The sequence below is a fragment of the Oryx dammah genome, unplaced genomic scaffold (genome assembly GCF_014754425.2).
Source record: "Oryx dammah isolate SB20612 unplaced genomic scaffold, SCBI_Odam_1.1 HiC_scaffold_20, whole genome shotgun sequence".
NCBI classification, from domain to species: domain Eukaryota; kingdom Metazoa; phylum Chordata; class Mammalia; order Artiodactyla; family Bovidae; genus Oryx; species Oryx dammah.
In genome coordinates, this window is record NW_024070204.1 from 34,495,755 (window position 1) to 34,515,859 (window position 20,105).

The following is a 20,105-nucleotide window of genomic DNA, read 5'->3' on the forward strand; positions in this document are numbered from 1 at the left end:
TAACTAATAAGAACCTACTGTATAGCACAGGGAACTCTGCTTAGTACTCTGGAATGATTTATATACTCATCTTCCCTCATATCTCAGTCGGTAAAGAATCTTCCTGCCCTGCAATGCAGGAGACCTGGGTTTGATTTCTGAGTTGGTAAGATTCTCCTGGAGACAGGAAAAAAATCTTCAACAGAAACCAAGTTTTCTGGCATGTTGGTTGTGGACTTCTAGCCTTCGGAACTGTGAAAAAATAACTTTCTGATCTTTAAGCCACCCAGTCTGTGGTGTTCTGTTATGGTGGCCTCAGCTGACTAATGCAGGTTTGTGTGGCTGAGAATGGGCTGAGGAAGAGAGAACGGAGAAGTCAGAAGGGTGTTTTGAGGGGAAATGATGTTGCCATAGTGAGGACCTAATTGTGTGCAAGTACATGATATCCTGGCTTCCCTGGTGGCGCAGTTGGTAAAGAATTTGCCTGCCGTTTCAGGAGACGTAAGAGACACGGGTTCAACCCCTGGGTCAGGAAGATTCCCTGGAGTAGGCACTGGCAACCTACTCCAGTGTTCTTGCCTAGAAAATTCCATGGACAGTGGAGCCTGGCAGGCTACAGTCCACGGGGTCGCAAAGAGTTGGACATGATTGAGCATACATATACAGTTGATATTGTGGTGAAATTGTCATGTGATTTATGTGTAGCTGAGTTTTCTTACTAGAGGGAAATGAAAAGATGAGGCTAATGAGATCAGATCCAGAGAAGAAATACAGCAGTCCCCCCTTATTCAGGGCGGATATGTTTCAAGACCCCAGTAGATGCCTGAAACTGCAGATGGTGCCAAACCTTATATATACTGTGTTTTTCCTATACGTGCATACCTATGATAAGGTTTAATTTATAAATTAGGTACGTTGAGAGACTAACAACAGTAACTTAGAACATTTATATCAATATATTATAATAAAAGTTACTGGCATACTTTGGAGATAAATGCTGGTTGGGTTCCAGACCACCATAATGAAGCAAATGTTGAAATACAGCAGGCTACAAGAACTTTTTGGTTTCCCAGTGCATATAAAAGTTATGTTTACACTATAGTCTGTTAAGTGTGCAGTGCAGCATTATATTTAAGACAAGGTACATATGTTAATTTAAAAATACATTATTGCTAAAAATCCTTAACTACTGTCTGAGCCTTCAGTGAATTGTAATCTCTTTACTGGTGGAGGGTTTGAAATATTGTGAAATTTACCAAAACATGACACAGAGACATGAATTGAGAAAAAGTATTGGAAAAATTGTGCCAGTAGACTTGTTCCAAGCAGAGCTGACACAAAATCTTCAATTTTTAAAGACTCAATAAAGGATATTAATACAAGGTATGCCTGTATGTGAATGTGGTCTTTCCTTCTCTCTCAAAATATGTTGTTGTGCAGATACAATGTTTTTTCCATGTTAACTAAGCATTTATCATGCACTGTGGCTATAACTTGCAATTTGAGGTGTGGCAGCAAAACTGGCCTGAGTTTCTTTTGGTTTCTTCACAGTTTCACAGATAGATTGGTACTTTCTGTAGATCCTAGCAACCTCCGCATACCATTTTTTTTCTTTCCTTATCAAGTTGAGTACTTTTTAACTTTTCACCCGTTGTAGGAAGCTGGACCCCCTCTAGGGCCTCAGGAATGGGTTCTTGTCTAACACTCAGGAAAGAATTGTCTGAGGAAGACATGTGCTGACAAAGCAAGAGAATTTATTGGAAAGGGCGCCCAGGCGGAGAGCAGCAGGGTAAGGGAACCCAGGAGAACTACTCTGCCTGGTGTCTCCCAGTCTTGGGTTTTATGGGGATGGGATTAGTTTCCAGGTTGTCTTTGGCTAATCAGTCTGACTCGTCCTTCCTGGTGGCATACTCATTGCTCAGCCAAGACAGATGCCAGCAAGAAGGATTCTGGGACATGGTCAGAAACATGGCATCTCCCTTTGACCTTTCCCAAACTCTTCTGGTTGGTGGTGGCTTGCTCATTCTGTGTTCCTTACTAGGACCTCCTGTCATAAAATAACTCACACAAATGGTTACTGTGGTGCCTGGCCAGGGTGGGCAGTTTCAGTCAGTGTGCTTCTTCTAAGACTCCCCTGAGAGACTTCATGCTGAAGATAACTTCTTGGGAGTTGGGGCAGAGGTCTCTTTCTTCTGTAACTTCTTTCTGCTGTGCAGGGGCGTAGTCCTGCCTAGCAGAGCTGAAGTCTCGCTCTACTTGATCTAAGCTGAAGTATTACATATCTGAAACCAGCTTCCACCCTTGTAGTAACATCAGTTTGGTTTGGAACTCTTGGAGCCTGCTGGAGATAAACTTTGTAAGGAGTTGGAGTATGCAAGGGCCAAATAGAAGACCTTTAATAAGATAGTGATCACTGGACCCAGAAATGGCAGGAGCTAAGAAGGGAAAGAACTCCATACACCTGTTGAACTCAAATCCCGGATCTTTGTTGCCTGTTCCAAGCAAGCGCTTTATAGCTTCTGTTTGGCATATGCAAATTGGCAGCATCCGTCTTACGCTTTGGGGCCATTCTTAAGTAAAATGAGAATTATTTGAACACAAACCGTGATATCTTTACAGACGACTAAAGTGACTGATGGTGGCATATGTCCCACAAAGGAATGGTGTAGTTGCTGGGCAGGAAGGAACAGGATAACTTGAGATTCTGTCTTGTTGCTCAATTTAAAACTCACAAATTATTTGTTTCTGGAACTTTCCATTTACTAGTATTTTCATACCAAGGGGAACTGAAATTGAGGAAAACAAAAACCAAGGATAAAAGGGAATGCCTGTACTTTCTGAAGGATGTGGAATTTGAACGAGCCTTGTAGAGCGTAAGGTTTTGATGGGTGAGGTGGGAGGAGCCCACCTCCAATTTAGGAAGAGTGAATGGTTGAAACAAGGGCACAGTGCACAAGATTAGATTCTGGAAGATGGGAAAGTCAACTTGTCTAGAACATAGCGTTAGTGAAGACAAAACCCTTGACTTGGAACTGATAAGTGAGTAAACCCAAAGTGCAGCTAGGCAGAGAAGGGAAAACATGCTTGGGTCTGGATCTCAGAAGCCTATTTGAACGCTTTAGCTTCTCATGGCGGTAACTGAAGTGTATCAGGAGACTGAATAACAGCTTTCTATTTTTTTTATAAGATTATGTATTGATTCTTTTTGGTAGTAAAACTTTTTATGGTGTGCCTTTCCTCTTGTAAACGTAGTAAACAGAAAATGCTGATTGAATAACATGTGGGTCACAGCAAGGCTGCTGGTGATTTGTGCCAGTAACAGCTCCAGTTTTAGAGTATACACTATCTGATAATGGTGGCTCAGACAGTAAAGTGTCTGCCTGTAATGTGGGAGACCCGGGTTCGATTCCTGGGTTGGGAAGATCCCCTGGAGAAGGAAATGGCAGTCCACTCCAGCACTCTTGCCTGGAAAATCCCATGGACGGAGGAGCCTGATAGGCTACAGTCTATGGGGTTGCAAAGAGTCAGACATGACTGAGTGACTTCACTTTCCCTCATAGCTAAGTCAGTAAAGAATCTGCCTGCAATGCAGGATACCCAGGTTCGATCCTTGGGTCAGAAAAATCCTCTAGAGAATGGAATGGCAACCCATTGCAGTATTCTTGCCTGGAAAATTCCATGGACAGAGGAGCCTGGTGGGCTGCAGTCCCATGGGGTTGCAAGAGTCAGACTCAACTTAGTGACTAAACCACCACCAGTTGATAATGGAGTACTTGTTAGCATTGTGAATGGATTAAGTCTGAAGCTTTAGATTGGAGATAAAATAAAAGTGAGAAGTTCCTTGTTTCCATTTCTCCTATTTTTCTTCCCAATACATATCACAACCAACATTTTAAAGACTAAGGCAGAGATGGTAGGTGAAGCAGATAGCTTGGATATTTGGAAACATTGTGAATGTGGCTTTGCAGTGGCCTTCCTAGACTCAGGTAAATTATATTGGTCTTGAATGGAGGCCTTCGGTTTTCAGACTTAATGAGTGGCAACCTCAGTCTCTTTTTTAAGTTCTGAGTGACAAAGTTTATACTGTATTATATTTGATAAGTGGGTTATTGGCAGCCTTCTAGATCAAGCAATAGTAGAATTAGGAGTCATAGGCAAAGGAAATCTACTGAATACTGTGTGGACTATGAATATTATTGTGGGATCTAGACAGACAAATTAGCATGGTTCATGGTAGGTAGTGTACATAGCAGTGTTGGGCTGACGTTTTAATGTTGAGTTCAAATGTTTCTGGCCTTTTAAAGAATTTTGTTTTTGTGGTTGGTTGGACTTAGAGAGTCTGGTTATTCTTTGCTTGTTGATTCAGAAACTGAATTTAGTTCCTTCAGGAAATCAGTTTGAGGTAATACTAAACAAAATTATAGGAGAATGTTTTATACAGCAGAACGCTAGCTATATTTTTTACAATTTGAAATATATCAGAGTTGTCCTGTCTGCTTACTGAGGCTGTTAACCATTCTGTAGGTGCCCTTGACTTCCTCTCCTTGTTTTTCCTCACCATCACCCTTTTGTATCTTTCGTTTTACCCTTTTTCTCTCTACTTGCTCTTGGCTCTTAACTTGCAAACATGCAGTTTCCCCTCCACATCTTTTCCAGTTTGCTCCTTTGCCACATTTACTGTGTCACTCCACATTTCTCCTTGTCTTTGTTCACAGTTTCTGCCCTTACCGTTTCACAGAGATGACAAAATCCAAATATCCAAAGACCCTTTCTCAGGTCTCATTCTGTATCTACCTCTGCATTATTGGACAATGTTGACTTCTTCCTTGAAACTCTTCCCTTGCTATTTCTCTATTGGTTTGCTGCCTATCTCTGACTGTTTTTTCAACAGATATTTGTTGGGCACACATTTGTGAGTCACATACTTTCTAAATGTTGGGGATACAGCAGAAAATAATGCAGACAGATCCCTGCTTTGATGGTGCTTACGTTTCTGCTAGGGTCTGTTTTACTACTTAATATTTCCTTATGTTTCTCCAATCATAAGCATTCCCTGAGAGTATACATGCTTATTTCCCTTAACATTTCATACACAGCCTGGGGGGAGTTTCTTACATCTTATACTCATGACTCCTATTCACTCAGAGCAACTGGAAGCATTACTTCATTTCATTGAACTTTGGATCCAGTTTTCTAATCACTCATGACACATGTCCATATTTAATCTCTAAGAGTATCCTAAATTCAACATCTAAGCTCACACTCAGGCTTTTGTTTTCTGCCACTTAAAGTTTTGCTGTAGTCACTTGTCTTTTGCCTCTGATTTTCAGTCCCTTCACTGCTGCAGGATTAAACTCCTTGTAATACAAGTCATATTGCAAGTTATAGTACTCGTTCCCTAGATGAGGAAAAATAAACTACCACAGCAAGCAGGTGTGACTCCTGGGAATTCCTGAATGCAACTTGATTTTTTGATGTTCAGAAACTTGCAAAGCACTGTGGCTTTTTAGAGAGATATCCTATTATATTTGTTAGGAAAGTAACCAGATTTATACACTTGAATGGCTAAATATTTCAGCAAGTGTTATTGAAATTAAGGATAAATATTTTTAATAATTCAATGATTCTTAATCTGAATGTAAGAATCATATTTGGTACAATTAAAAAAATGTATATTCATAGGTTCTGTATATCAGAGGTTAGGTCAGTAGGACTAGGGTGAACCGGCCCCAGCTCCTGCAGTCTGTGTTATAACAAAGTCTTCATAGTACCCCAATGTTCATCACAGCACTGTTTACAATAGCTAGGACATGGAAGTAACCTAGATGTCCATTGGCAGATGAATGGTTGAGAAAGCTGTGGTACCAATACACAAAATGGAATATTACTCAGCCATTAAAAAGAATGCATTTGAATCAGTTCTAATGAGGTAGATGAAACTAGAGCCTATTATACAGAGTGAAATAAGAGTCAAATAAGTCAGAAAGAAAAACACCAATACAGTATATTAATGCATATATATGGAATTTAGAAAGATGGTAATGATGACCCTACATTCAAGACAGCAAAAGAGACACAGATATAAAAACAGACTTTTAGACTCTGAGGGAGAAGGCGAGGGTGGGATGATTTGAGAGAATAGCAATGAAACATGTATAGCACCATATATGAAACAGATCGCCAGTCCAGGTTCAATGCACGAGACAGGGTGCTCAGGGCCGGTGCACTGGGACGATCCTGAGGGATGGGATGGGGAGGGAAAGGGGAGGGCGATTCAGGGTGGGGAATACATGTACACCCATGGCTGATTCATGTCAATGTATGGCAAAAACCACTACAATATTGTAAAGTGATTAGCTTCCAATTAAATAATTTACCAAAAAAAAAAGTCTTTATAGGTTATTCTAATGTATCTCTTCCCAAACTATTTGTGACTTCTCACTTAAATAGTCACAGTTGGGGTCATAGGTTGACTAAATTAGGTTACCTTCCTAGGTTATGATCAGTATCATGCTTCATGGATACTTATGGACATGGGTTATTGCTTACAAAATGATATTTTCTTAAAAGAAGGATATGGAATTGCTGCCCTGCTTCTCTGTGCTAATGAAGCCACTTTGAAGTTTCCATATAAAACTTACTTAAGAACATTCTTTCTCCCAAATAGCTTAGAAGTAACATTTATTTTGATTTTTATTTTGTGAAAAGTGTTTCTTTAATGACACGTGAAGGTTGATGTCTCTAAGTGTTTGTGTTTAATTGCTTCCCAAGATGACTTGGGAGAGATGGTAAACTCCTGTCCTTTTGAATCTTACTCATTTTTACATCCTTTTGTGCCTATCATGAATTAAACTTATTATAACTGTCAAATTTTGTGAAGTGCTGTGACCAGGTAGATACTCTAGAAATTGAGGCAGTAGCTCTGATAGTTACTGAGACTATTATTACTAAATATCGGGAGGCTTAAAGATGTTTACTTTTTTTAAACTTAGTACTATGACTTCTGGGATTCTAGCCTCAGGAAATTTGGAAAAAGCTTTATGCACAAAGATGTTTATCACAGCACTGCATATTGTAGTGGTTTTCAGAATGTGTTCCGTGGAACACTATTGAAGGGTGGTTTTGGTGGGGTTGGGCCCTTCCCCTATATTCAACAAGACTAGCTCTTTTTAATGTTAGGCTTGCTCAGAGCTTTCTCTTGGCAGAAAGTTTCCGTATCTAAAAAACCTGAAAATAACTGAAATATTGGAATAATTAAAAATAATGTAAATAAATATCTGATAATGGGGGAAGGACCAGCAAATGGTTATGCAGTCATATGAAAGTATTATGTAGTCATTAGGCATATTAGGAGTTTTCATTAGCACTAAGGAGAGGACATAAAACTATATGGACATTATGATTTTACAATTTTAAATATTACATGTGTATGGTAAAAAGTCCTCCCATTGCTTCCTTCTAAATTATAGGAGTGAAAATAATGTTTATTTCTGCCCTATATTTTTCTGTTCTTTTCCAGTTTCCACATTGATCATAAACTGTGCCTGTCATTAGAAACAAATGATGGGATTACAAAAAGCAGTGCCTTATTATAAGGCAGTTGTGATCTTAATTAAAAAATTTAGGTCAGGGACTTCCCTGATGGTCAAGTGGCCAAGACTCCAACCTCCCAAAGCAGGTGGCCTGGGTTTGATCCCTGGTATGGGAACTGGATCCCACAACTGAGAGTTCATATGTTGCAACTAAGACCTAGTGCAGCTCCGCCCCCCCGCCCGCCCCACCCCCGTCCCACCACCCCCGTAAGAAGGAAAATCTAGGACGGGTATAGAACAAACCCAAAGAGAACAGTATTGGATATAAAATGTCTTAAGTATTTGTGAATAAACTTGTTTTTGTATGTTTTACCTTGTTCCAAAAAAGATTTAGAGATGATATGCTATAAGAAAGCATACATTAGGAAGAATGAATGATAAAAGGGAAACCAAGATACATAAATAAGATTAATACAAAAAACAGGAAAACAAGGTTCTCAATACTTGCTAAGGATAAGCCACAACCTAGTCACCATTGTTGATTCCTTTCTTTCCTTCTTACTCTACATCCAATCTCTTAATTCTTTACCTAGTCTTACTAGCTCTGTCTCCAAAGTATATACCAGATCTCTCCATTTCTGTCTCCATTACTACCACCTTAGTCTAATTTTATATCACTTCAGTGTGAGTAGCTATGTTAAGTCATCTCTCAATTTCCGCTGTTGACTGGACTTACATGATTGTAGTCCAGTCAATAAAATACAGATACAGGGAGGCAATATAAAGTAGTGATTAGAGAAATGGACTTTGAAGCCAGATGGAGCTCTTTCACTTTCAAGCTGTGTGACTTTGGGAATTACTTGGCTTCTCTAACCTCTCCGTGTCTTTCTTTCCTCCCTTGTAAAACAGGGCTAATAAAACACCTAACTCGGTGGTCTGGATGGTTGAATAAGTGAACAAATATATATATAAAACCCTTAGAATGGTGCCTGGTATTTATCATTATGATCCTCTCTTTTAATATATAACAAAAATGGAATTTAAAATAGTTAACATGATTCCTAAGAAAATATTTTAAAAGGAAACTTTAGTATTGTATTAAATGATTCATTCATGCTGCACACCACCAGTCAGTGTTATACATAATTAAGGAGCACTAGAGATATTCCCTTTAAAATTAAGAATAAAAGGTGGTAGCTGTCACATTATTATATTATTCCAGACATTTTTGCTAAACAGACTGAAATAATCAAGACTATATATTAGAAAAAAGTGAGAATGTTACTGTATTTGATATGAAGCTACCTAAAACAAAAGGGGACTAATCAAAGCAGAATTGATAGTATCTAAGTTTAAAGGGTTAAAATTGAAAAACCCATTTTGCAACAGGAATAGCAGCAATAAAATATAACAACATTCAGATGAGAGAATATAAATAACACTATAAAGCTTTTCGGTACAAAAAAGAATTGAATAAGAACCACTGAACAATCAGTAAATACTAATTTTTTTCCCCACAAAGGTTAATTTGTCCTATTTATTTAATTTTTGTAATTTACTTATGGCTGTGCTGGATCTTTGATGCTGCCCACGGTTTTCTCTAGTTACGGCAAGTGGAGGCTATTCTGTAGTTGCAGTGCTTGGGCTTGTCATTGCAGTGGCTTCTCTTGTTGCGGAGCACAGGCTTAGGGCCTTAGAGCTCAGTAGTTGTGGTGCGTGGACCTAGTTGCTGTGTGGCATGTGGGATCTTCCTAGACCAGGGATCACACTTGTGTCCCCTGCATTGACAGGCAGATTCTTAACCACTAGACCACCAGGGAAGCCCTAGATTTCTTTTTAACTTTACAAAAGAATTCCGAGTAAGAGATCTTAACAAAAAAAGTATATTTTAAGTGCTTTTGTTACTGAGTTTGCAAGCCCGTGTGCCTGACACACAGTGAGGCCCATCAGTCCTGAACAATAGAGTTTGGAACAGAGAAAATTTTGTTACAGACTTGTACAAGGAGATTGGTGGCTCATGCCCTAAGAACCCCAAAGTAACTGAAAGCTTCCGGCAAGTCCCTTTAAAAGCAAAAGGTGATGGATGGGCTTGGTTCGTTGTTGCAGACCTCTTGGCATCAGATCCTTTGTTCTTGAGGCCCAGTTGTGGTCAGGTCACGATGTTCCTGTAAATCTCTATCAAATGAATTTTATTCTCTGTCCTGACAAGACAGGGCAAAGTCCCAAGGCACAACATTCACCTTCCAGGGTCCCACTTCTGGGTAAGAGGAGGCAGATCTAAGTTGGCAGCTCCTTCAGGGCCAGTTCCTATAAGCTGCTCAGCTGTCATCCCTGAGGGAGATTGGCACCTAGCCCGTCTGGCGCTCAGTCCCCTCAGGCCACCCAGATGGGGAGACCAGGTCTACAGACTGTGACCAGGCAGACAGCCACTGCTGTTACGTTGCAGAGGCAGGGAGAGGTTCACCTGCTGCCTCAAGGCCTGGGCCGTGGCTAGTGGAGAGCCTTAGTGAGGGCTCTGGAGTCCTCAGGATGTAGTCCCCAGTCTGTTGCCTGGGCCATCCACCTCATCTGCTGGCCCAAGGTGGGGTGAGCTGGAGGGCCTCCAGGAGGAGGCCTGAATCTGCCTCTTACCTCACTCTCCACCTGATGACCACCACACTACTAACCCTTGACTGCTTCAGTTCCCCAATGATCACTCATTGACAGTTACCAGTGGGCAGGGCCCACTGTGGTGCTGCCTAGTAACTGAGCAGGACAGCTAAGGGTCGCTCATTGACCGTTGGTTGTTTATAGGCGGGGCCTACTGAGACACCGACCAATAGCTGAGCAAGACCTGTTGCCTAGTAGCAGGATGCAGAATACTGAGGCCCAGCAATGGCTGCCTGCCAAGGGCTTTGCTCATCCTGCTCTGTTACACTTTGACTAGAAGAATGTGCCTTTAAAAAAAAAAAGATTTTTTTAATATTATTTATGGCTGCATTGGGTCTTCGTTGCTGTACGCGGGCCTTCTCCAGTTGCAGTGAGCAGAGGCTGTTCTCTAGTTGCAGTTCACAGGCTTGCAGTGGTTTTCTCTTATTGCTGAATACGGGGTCTAGGCACCGAGGCTCAGTAGTTGCGGCTCACTGGCTCTAGAGCACAAGCTCAGTAGTTGTGGCACGCTGGCCTAATTGTACTGCAGTGTGTACTGCAGTGATTTCCCCGGCCCAGGGATCGAACCTTTGTCTCCTGCATTGGCAGGTGGATTCTTTACCACTGAGCCACCAGTGAAGCCCAGAATGCTCTTTTTTAGTGAAACAAGTTATAACTGTAAGCAAAGTAAGCAATTTTCCCTTAATTGAATTGATGATTATCATTTTTTTAAAAAGGAGTTTTACTTCCTCTCTGATCTCTTTTATTTTCACAAGTGATATATATTTCATTACTCATTTAGCACTGGCTCTATCAGTAATTCAGTAATTCAAGGTTTTTTTTTTTTAAAGGAAGGACTTGTCTAATGTCTCATTAGAACAGGCTGATGTAGAGAAGGCCTGATTTGTAAATGTGTTAGACTTCACCAATTCCTATTTGCCCATTAATTCTCTCTTACAAAGGAGTCAGCTAATTTTGAGGGGACACTGATCAAAACTTTAATGCTTCCTTCCCATTCCTCCCGTTTCTGCTTGTTAAAATTCTCTCTAGCCTTTGCAGACCATTTCAAATGTGATTTCCTTCAAGCAGCCTCTCTAGACGCCAGCTCATGTGCTACTATTTCCCAGTGCTGTTTTCAGCCTTCTGTAGCAAACTATTTTTCTTGTGAAATCAGTACTTTATTCCTATGTTAACTACTGTGCCTTGCCTTTGCAGTCCTACGTGATGACCTCAGGTGCAGGGATTTGTATATAAATAGTACAGTAGTTTTTAAAAACCTTTGAAACCTCTAGTATAATGCCTTTAATATAATACAGAGAGTAAATGTTTGTCAGTTGGAATTGAATGTATTTGGTTTTTATAATTGAAAATGTCATTTTATGACATTTGAGAGTATTTTCTATTTTTGACATATCAATCTCTAGTTTTTACGTGGAAAATGGAAGTAGGGATAGAGGACTGAACAGAAGAAATGTGAGCATGAAAATGCAAATAGACACCTGTTCTTGTAAGAGCCATTATATATGCCTTGTCCTAAGCTTAAACTTTAGTTACATAATAGTCTATTAATTGTAAGAACTACGCCACAATTGAATGAGATTAATTAGTTAATTGTATAGACTAATAGACTAATTTAAACCTACGTTTTAAATGAGGCGAAAAAAAGTTCTAATTTTCTCTTAAAGCAGTCCCACAAAACTTAAAATGTGATTATTTTGATTGAGGTGTAATTATATGTAGTAATTTTCACAGATCTTAAGGTTTCAGTTTGAACAGTTTTGAGAATTCTATATATATCAGTCGTAGTCGCTATCCTAAACAAGTATATAGGACATTCCTGTCACCCTAATAGTTCTTTGTGCTCTTTTCTAGGCACAGACTTTTAAAAATTGAGTTATTGATAGCACTAGAATTGAAAGGAGAATTACCAGAGAACATGTTGATGGTTTTACATTAAGCATACTGATTGTGATTAATGTTTTTAATATGCATCTTACTTCAGTTGCTGGTTAGTAAGTACTTTAGTGTTACTGTTGAAATCACTGGATTGGAAGTGTTAATGTTGTACATCATAATTTCTTTTGATGACAAGCTTGCTTTTCACTTATTTTTCCTTTGATCCATTTTACTTATCTACAGTGGTAATAAAATTGTCCTTTCAAATAGAATGCGAGTGAAAATGGTATCACACCGTTATAGAACTTTGTCAAACTACACCAACTTTTAAATAATTAGAAGTACATAGTGAGTATTTGAAGGCATGATATCTTGCTTTGAACTGAATAGTGAATAAAAATTCAAGGGAGTCAGGAAAGAGGTGAAAAATGATTTTTAAACCATATCTATTACATGTGCACAATTCTGATTTTTATTTTAAAGGTAAAGAAGGTTGTAACATAATCAAATGGAAACTTTGGGATTATTGAGGATTTTCATTATCCCTGCTATCCTGTTTCCCATTACTACAGAAAATTGAAAGTTACATTTTTATGACTGTAACTAAAGGCTAGATGTAACAGTGACTTTTTAGTTGTGAGCACCTGTTTTCCATGAACTTTCTCTGACTCCCTGGTTGGCACGTTCTGTGGTGAAGAGTCCAAGTTGGGGCCACCACTATGCTTCCCTGACTTCTGGTCTGAGGCTTCTCATCCTTTGGCCTTAGTCATTGCCAACCACCTGTATCAGTCAGTCTCTTTCCCTCATGCATAAGGAAAGGTTGAAGAATTGAAAGTGGAAAAAAAAACTCTCTTTTAGTTCTCAGGAATTGATTACTATGAGAAATGAGATGATTGATATAAACATTTGACATACAGATTGACACATACTAAGTAGTCAAAATTGCTGGATTTTATCATTATTTTCCTCATCATTACCAGTGTTTGATTAATGACCAGTTTTAATGTAATTGCAGCTGACTGGAAAGAAAGTTTTTAAAAAACAATATGAGAAAACTTAATAATTTTAACTTCAGAGGAAAATTAGTGTTCTTTAAAACAGAAAGCAGTTTAATTCCACCTGCAAGATTCTGTCAGCAGAGGATGCTAGAAGCTCTATTCCACAACTTGCCTGTGTTCATTACTATTTCCAGACTAACGTGGGAACGTCTTCATTCTTTAAGATGGGCGCTAGAGGGCAATCAAAGCGTTTTGGCTTTTGGCATGAGTCCTCCTTTTTTACAACTCTCCTATCTAGAGTGGCAGGCCAAAAAAGAATCTTATGAACAGTGCCTTCTAAAACTTGGAACAGGTGAGGTTCAGATTGAGGTCAGTTACTTTTTTTTTGAAGAATAATGCAGAAGAATTCTTTATTCTTTTGTGTTTTGTGGCAGTAATATATTTAAAGCTTGTTTGTTTTTTATCTTTAAGCCTTTAAAATCAGCAACAGATTCCTATAAGGCTTAATGGCAGGGGTAAGGTTAGCTTGTTTATAATTTAAGCCTCTAAGGTCAAATGAGAAGGATTATTTCTTTGTTCACCAGAGTAATCCAGACTTTAAAAAGCACATTTCAGATCTTGTCACTTTCCTGCTTTCTTAGTTACTTTCCTGTCAGTAAGCTCTGCAGTTTCTTCCTATCACGTGGTTAGGAAATCCTAGTTCTTGCCTTGCCTTCTAAGGCCCTGCATGACTTGGCCTCTGCAAGTCTCTCTGGCTTGATCTTCCACTTCTGTCTTACTCACTTTTCTCTACCCACATTGACTTTTCTGCTTTTCTTTGAATAGCTATACTTATCCATAACCTTATGTTGTTGTTTAGTCGCTGAATTGTGTCTAGCTCTTTTGCAACTCCATGGACTGTAGCCTGCCAAGTTCCTCTGTTCATGGTATTTCCCAGGCAAGAATACTGGAGTGGGTTGCCATTTCCTTCTCCAGGGGATCTTCCCGACCCGGTATAGAACCAGAGTTTCCTGCTTGGTAGACAGATTCTTTACCACTGAGCCACCAGGGAAGCCATATTCCCTCGTAGATAGTTTCTATTTTGTCTTTCCCTGAAATACCATTCAGAACTTCAAGTGACTCCTTCATTTCATTTGGATTTTTTTGTTCAACTGTTACCTCTCTGACTACCTTATATAAGTTCTCTACCTCCATTCCACTACTTTATGGTGCTCCATTATCTGACATTTTTGTTTATTGGTTCATAGTCTTTCTCCTTACAATAATTTAAGTTCCCTGAGGGCAGTAACATTGTCTCTTTTACTGTCGTATCCCCAGGGGTTTGAGCTGTGTGTGGCACTGCATAGATACGCCTGGAATATTTGTTGAATGAATGGCCATCTTTGACTTTGGTTATAGGTACTCTCTTACTCCGAGACGTTTCATGGAATCAAAGCCAACTTATGATCTAGTCACAGTTAACCTTTAGAAACTCAGGAGCAATGTTCTGCTCACACATTTCCAGGCTAGTCCTACCACAGTTCTCTTGTCAAAGTTCTGCAGACCTTTTTAAGCTCCCCTTTCTAGACTGGCTTTTGTATCCTCTCAGGTGGCTACCAGGAATGGTCCCTAGTATGGGTCCTTTCTGCCTCTAATCAGGGGGTTTTATTTTGTGCATCTGCAATGTGAATGACTCTGCTAGTGTGGACTGTTTATTTTCAGTAATTAGTGTATGATGGGGAAGATGCAGACAGTACAAAGCATAATTAAGAGCACTGAGGAAGGCAGAGTACTTTTTAACTGACTGTAGGCTCCTCAATTACAGGTTGTTTTAACATATAAGCATTCAGCATTAAATTCTGGTAAACTTCGATCAGTATGAGTATATAGTGAATGTAATGAGTAATGAGTATATAGTGAATTACAAATTTTGCAGATGTAAAATTTCTTTAAGTCCATGGAAGCGGTGTTAAGGATGTCCCTCATTGAAACTCATTGTCAAATGAAGATCTAGTTAAGTTAGACCAGGTCTTAATTGAAAAAGAGAAAAATGACAAGGATAATCAATCATTTGAATATCATAAGATTAGGAGCCTTGGAGAAAATTCACGAAAGTTTTGAATTTTTCTTCTGCAATGCAGCCCTCTTAATAATGTTGCCAGAGTTGATCCTATATAGTCTAATGTGCCATTTTATGCTAACTAAATTTTAGTTGGAAAAATTACTCCCTACTTCTCATAAGATAATGCCTGATTCATCTTTGGTTTTTGTAAGATTCAGTGTATTGTAAGATTTGATGAAGTTATGACAACTTTTGTTAAAGATTAAATAATCTAAAAATTTAAATTTCATTTTAAGATATTTTAATCAAACCTTTAATGCCCCTCTTTTATGAACATTTAGATATCCTTTTCAATTGACTACTTTTCTTGTAATCATGAAAAAAAGTTATGTTCTTCCTTGTATCCTTTGTTATTTATTATAGCTATGTACTTATCTTCTGAATTCACAGAACCCCTGTTCATTTCTCCAAATACTCTGTTGGACATCTTCTCCTTCCTCAAAATGATTTTTTCCCCTCTACTCAAGGATTTTTTCTATTATCAGTACTTTATGTGAAATAATGAAATCTTTTTTTATTCCTTCCTTGTCTCTTATAATGCTGTGACTTTTCACACTTTATATTTTTGATTAATATAAAATATAGGTTCAGTGGGTTGCATGTTTATACTTTATAGTTCTATTAATACTACTGTAATTGATCCTTCCAAAGTCCTTCACTTGTATTTATCTATGTGTAATTTTCCTCTTTTTTATCTTTCACCTTCATTTTTCTTTTTTTCCAATTCCTCATGTGTTCCTGCATATGACTTACCTTTTGGCTTTGTTTCACATATGTTTCGTTTTACCTTAAAATTAAGAAAAAAATTGTTTTCAATGTAAAAAAAATTGTTTTCAATTAAAAAAATTGTTTTCAATGTAATTCCCCCCTTCCCATTTTAAACTCTCAATGTGTTACTTTAAAGTATTTGAGTTATAGTCCTTTTTTTTAAAATCGATCTCACTTTGTTTTCTTCTCTTTCCTACTAGTAAGTATTCTTAAGAACAAGGGTTATGTAATTATATTTTGCACTTCTATGGGTGTTAAAGAAGCTATAAAAACAGACATCAGTTTTTCAGATTAGTAGGTATAAACACAGTATTTAAAAATAAAATACCTCTGTTGATCTTTCACTTCTTCTTTTTACATGGGTGAAAGTGGAAGATTTGCATGTGTCAATTTTGAAAAAGATTTCTTAGTACTTTTAAAGAATTTTTACAAAATCATTAATAGTTACTGAAATTGATTTGTCTTTTAGTAGAATCAGGTACTTGCCTGTTACCAAGATTATAAAGTTTGCACTTGAATACATTTTATATTTTTAAGTGCCAAATTGATAGAATAGCATGAAGGTACACAAGAAAGAAGCACCAACAGAACTTACTTGAAAGAAGTTCTCCTATAGACTTTAATCCTTATTTGGAGGGATGTTTTGTGCATACTCTTGGTGCTGAGTGCTGGAAGTGCAGCTAATTGTGAATTTGAAATAAGACCAAGGCCACCAAGTTGATTTACTTAGTCCAACCAGGCAGCTGTTGGGTGGTAATTTTGCCATTTTACCACTGTTCTCCGTTGGAATCAGGGAGTCTTTATTCACTTTTGCATTCCACAAAGTTTTGAAGACTACAGATGGGTTAAATTTTTTTTTTTTTAATTAAATGAAGGGACTTAATGGCATAGTCTTAATACTTTTTACTGTCATAAAATGTGTTGCTCAGAACTTCCCTGGTAGCCTGGTGGTTAAGACTCTGCACTTCCACTGCAGGAAGCATGAGTTTAATCCCCGGTCAGACACATTCTACGTGCCAGGCAGTGCAGCACAAAAAGTGATGCCCCAACAAACCAGGAATTCACTGTTACGCCACACTTCAGTGTCTGCAGTTCCTTTTATTTGGTTTATGATAACGAGATAAACATATGCTTAAATCTAGAACCCCAAACAGTAGTGCAGTAAGTGGTGGTACTTCCTTTGTGCTACAAAGTTCTAAGTGTTAAAGGTGAAATAACTTGTTTAATCCTCCTACTTCTATTATCCTCTTTTGACAGATGAGGAAACTGAAACTCAGAGGCACTAACTTATCCAAAGCCATAGTAAACGGTGGAGCCAGTTTTCATATCTAGGGGAATCTACCCCTAAATACCTGTACTTAACCATTATGCTTTCTTTTGCCACTAGTCGTGACCTATTCTGCTTCTCAAGGTCATGCCTTGTCTCTCCTACACTTGTCTCATGTCCTCTTCGTACCAACTGGAACTGTCTTTAAAAATGACTACTGTTTCATGCATCCCCGCATGCTTTTTCTTCTGTGTGGACCCTGGTCAGGACTTCGCAGCTCCATTCTCTTGGTAGTCTGTAAGTAGTGACCCTGTGGGTGACATTGTGACAGACCTGTGTCTATCGGTGAAGAACTGTTTCATTTTTGAGGATCCAACTTTTCTCCTTGTGAAAGGAGAGTGTTTTGTCCTTCTAAAAACATTCACTGACGTTTGAATACCTCCTCTTTTGTGCTACTTGTGTGGCTCCAGTATATTCCTTTATTTAAAAATTTTTGTAATAGCTTTATTGAGAAGTAATTGATACCTTAAAATTCATAATTTTCAGATACACAATTTAGTGATTTTAGTATAACCATAGAGTTGTGCAACTATCACCACTATCCAATTTTGAAACATTTTTATCCTTCTAAAAAGTCACCTGGTAGCCTTTTACTTTCACTCCTATTCTCCCTCCACTAGTCTGCTTCCAGCTCTTGGCAACCACTAATCTGCTTTCTGTCTCAATGGACCTGCCTATTCTGGACATTTCACATCAATGGAATAATACAATAAGCGGTCTTTTGGAACTGATTTCTTTCACTTAACATAAGTTTTCAGGGTTCATCCATGTTATATAGCATGTGCTTCATTCCTTTTTATTGCCAAATACTGAACTGAATGCTCTTTTATATGGACTTACCACATTTAAAAAAAATGCATTCATTAGTTGATGGACATCAGATATTTATACTTTTTGGCTATTATGAATAATATTACTATGAATATTTGTCTAAAAGTATATGGATGCATGTTTTGGGGTTTTTGGGGATGTGTATCTAGGAGTAGAATTGCTAGGTCATATGATAATTCTGTGTTTAACAGGAACTGCCAAACTGTTTTCCAAAGTAGTTATGCCATTTTACAATCCCATCAGTAGTCCATGAGGGTTCAGTTTCTCCGTATCCTCACTAACATGTAACTGTCTTTTTGGTTATAACCATCCTAGTGTATGTGATGTGGTATCTCATTGTGGTTTTGATTTATATTTCCCTATAGAGTAATGACGGAGAAGGCAGTGGCACCCCACTCCAGAACTCTTGCCTGGAAAATCCCATGGACAGAGGAGCCTGGTAGGCTGCAGTCCATGGGGTCGCTAAGAGTCGGACACAACTGAGCGACTTCACTTTCACTTTTCACTTTTCACTTTCCTGCATTGGAGAAGGAAATGTCAACCCACTCCAGTGTTCTTGCCTGGAGAATCCCAGGGACAGGGGAGCCTGGTGGGCTGCCGTCTGTGGGTTCGCACAGAGTCAGACATGACTGAAGTGACTTAGCAGCATAGAGTAATGATGTTGAACACTGTTTCATGTGCTTATCAGCCATTGGTATGTCCTGTTTGGGAAAAGATCTCTTCAGGTCTTCTGCCTGTGTTATTTGGGTTATTTGTCTATTTTTTATTAAGTTATAGGGTTCTTTATGTATTCTGGACACAAATTCCTTCTCAGATATATGTTTTGCAAATATTTTGTTCTGTGGATTGTTCTGTTACTTTCTTTGATGGTATACTTTCAAGTATAATAATTTAAAATTTTGGTGAAATCTGAGTTTATCTGTTTTTTCTGTTGTTGCTTGTGCTTTTGGTGTCATATCTAAGGGGCCTAACCCAAGGTTGTGAAGATTTACTCCTATGCTTGTTTATTTGTTTTTTTCTGTGAGTTTTATAGTTTTAGTTCTTAGGTTTAGGTCTTTGGTACATACTGAGTTAATTTTTGTATATGATTTGACATAGGACACTCTTCAGTTATTGTACTTGTCACAACTGTGATAAAATGATGGTTATTTTTTTTTTTTTACAAGTGTGCACCTTCTTTAGTTTCTGAACTCTGTGAAGACTGTGCCTATGTCTTCCTTATTAGGGGATTCCTGGTGTTTAGCAGAGTACCTGGCACTTGGGCTTTATTAGGTATTCCTTATAGTAATTCTTTCTGTGGCTTTGAATATTTTATCTTGAAGGCACAGAGAAAAAATTTTAAGAGAAGATACAGAATATAGATAGTTAATACATATGTCCTCATATTTTAGAAAGGATGGATAAGCATACTATAATAAATACAAACCCTGATTGTCTATTTTTTCTCATGATTTCATGTTTATTTTCTTTAAATAGACTGTCATTGCTAGGTAATTTATATCTTTAGTTGGAAGGAATATATTTGAGCAGGTACTATATGTCAGACACTGTGCTAAGTACTGAAGATGCAAATAAAATAAGGCTTGCTGCTAAGTCACTTCAGTCGTGTCCGACTCTGTGCGACCCCACAGATGGCAGCCCACCAGGCTCCCCTGTCCCTGGGATTTTCCAGGCAAGAACACTGGAGTGGGTTGCCATTTCCTTCTCCAATGCAGGAAAGTGAAAACTGAAAGTGAAGTCGCTCAGTCGTGCCCGACTCTTAGCGACCCCATGGACTGCAGCCCACCAGGCTCCTCCGTCCATGGGGTTTTCCAGGCAAGAGTACTGGAGTGAGATGCCCTTGCCTTCTCCAAAATAAGGCTTAGCATATGTCATCAAAGATTTTACATACTAGAAAAGAGATGGGAAGTAAACAGTCTGCTTCTCTTCTTTAACTGGAAATGCCCAAGAGCAGTTTAAAATATTTTTGTTGTAGTAGTGCTATAGAAAGTAGGATGAAGTATTAATAATGTGTCTGTTCCGTATTTGATGGGATGAATAGGGTA

General features: G+C 38.5%; 1 protein-coding gene across 3 annotated transcripts in view; it reads left to right on the forward strand.

The window, feature by feature from the left end:
- WDR70 (WD repeat domain 70) overlaps window positions 1-20,105 on the forward strand; it is a 273,577-nt gene that overhangs the window by 21,135 nt on the left and 232,337 nt on the right. The gene's annotated exons all lie outside the window — the stretch shown is intronic.